The sequence below is a fragment of the Echinops telfairi genome, unplaced genomic scaffold (genome assembly GCF_000313985.2).
Source record: "Echinops telfairi isolate 266 unplaced genomic scaffold, ASM31398v2 ScPeMD7_7469;HRSCAF=8507_0, whole genome shotgun sequence".
Lineage (NCBI taxonomy): Eukaryota > Metazoa > Chordata > Mammalia > Afrosoricida > Tenrecidae > Echinops > Echinops telfairi.
In genome coordinates this window covers 40462457-40464511 of record NW_022111372.1, presented here as the reverse complement: position 1 = coordinate 40464511, position 2055 = coordinate 40462457, and positions in this window count along the sequence as shown.

The window sequence follows — 2055 nt, the reverse complement described above, 5'->3', positions numbered from 1 at the left end:
CCCTTGCTCTGTTAGCACATCTGCCTCTTGATCCATCAACAGGTTCCACATGAGCACAATGAAGTATTCTGGAATTCCTATTCTTCTCAAGGCTCTCCACAGTTTATTATGATCCACATAGTCAATGCTTTTACATAGTCAATAAAACACAAGTAAACATCTTTCTGGTATTCTCTGCTTTCAGCCAAGACCCATCTGACATCAGCAATGATATCCCTTCCACATCTTCTGAATCTGGCCCGAATCTCTGGCAACTCCCTCTCGATGTACTGCTGCAACTATTGTTGGATGGTCTTCAGCAACATTTTACTTGCATGTGATATCAGTGATACTGTTTCATAATTTGAGCATTCTGATGGGTCACCTTTCTTTGGAATGGCCCCAAATACAGATCATTTCTAAATGGTTCAGCAGCAACACTATGGTTCTCAGCCATAGCCAGCATCTCTCACCCCTTCTCCATCGCCACCTAGCATAATGTGACACCTCACCTCAAGACGTCTCAGAAACCTTCCTTCCTATCTTCACCATTCTGCTGGTGCCACAGCCAATCTGGGGGAAGCACGGGCTCCTTTTAGACATGATAATTTATTTCTGTCCCAGAAGTTTATTGACACGGCTCTCTCTGACTTTCTTCACTTTCCCGTGTGGCCGCATGTCTGTCCATCTCTCTGTCTCTTCCTCTCTCTAGCTCTCCTTTTCCTACATTTGGTTATTCTCTCTTTACTCTGTTTTCCAGACTCCCCCCTCCCTGCCCCCTTTATTCTCATTCCATTCTGAACACCCCACCAGGGAAGGTCTTTAACTCTAATAAACCTATTAATTAAAACCCATGCTCTGGGGCCACTTCCTTTTATTCCCGTTCTAACAGAATGGTGCCCAAACCCGGGAGAGTTATTTATGGCCAGGACTGTGGTAGCATTAACCTCTCTTAAGCTGGCTTCCCTGGTCACCTTTTCCCGGACCCATCAGAGCACGCTTCCTGTACATCTGCAGTTAAAGACCTGAGTGTAAAATCCAAAGCTCCCCATTCCAGGGTTATCTGCAGTGGAACAGCATTCCCAGCCCCAGGGGCTCCTCTTGGAAGCTCAAATTTTCATTCACTCAGCCTTTGATGATAGGATGTGCTCTGATTGCATGCACTCTGGGACCACTGGGTATCCAACTGATAATAGAAAATCTGGCCAGACTACAAATTAAACCTCTGCAGAAAGCTGGGTGAGTGTGAATATTTAAGTTCTTTATCTCTGGGCCGTTTGCTCTTCTTGGCCTTAAATGGCCCTCATCTCAGAAATCCCAAGTGCTAGGCCTTATGGCTTGCTCTTGCCTTTGGGATTGGGACGCCTTCCTGATTTGCTACCCTCACTTCTCCCTTCCAGGGGTACAGGGTTCATAAATTTAAAGGGGACACTCTTTGAACTAAGTTATCCTCTTGGGAACTTAAATACTCACTCATACCCTTTATCATGGGTTGTATTGTCTACACCCCAACAAAATGTGCCCCTGCAATGTCTCCACTCACATCCTCACCCCATCTCCCCTCAATTCCTGCCAGCCCAGGACAAAATTCCCCTCTGAACAATAAAATGTCTTTGGTCCTTCAGACCAAAGCAGACCATAACAGCCTGTGGGCTCCGCCCAAATTCCTTCAGTGCCATTTCCACTCCCCTCCTCCTTACAAACTTCTTCATCTTTTGTTCCAAACCACTCTCCCTCCTGCCTTATCTTCATCTCCTCTCACACCTTCAAGCTGTAATCCGGCAACCCCTACCCTGTTACCTTGCACAACTTCTACAGTAACTTCTCCCCCCCGCACACCATTAATGTCTCCCCTTCCTCCTCCTACCTCACAGACTCCCCTCCCTTCAGCGCCATCTTCCACGCAAGCAGTCTAACACCTTTCACCTGCTGCTGGCACCGTCTCCGCCTCTCCCCAGTTTGTGTCCAACTCTTCCCTGCACATGAGAAGCTTTGAATCCGCAGACGAATCCTCAGACCCCGCTCCCCTCCTTCCTCTCCGTGAAGTCGTGGGAGCAGAGGGGCTGGTTAAAAAAA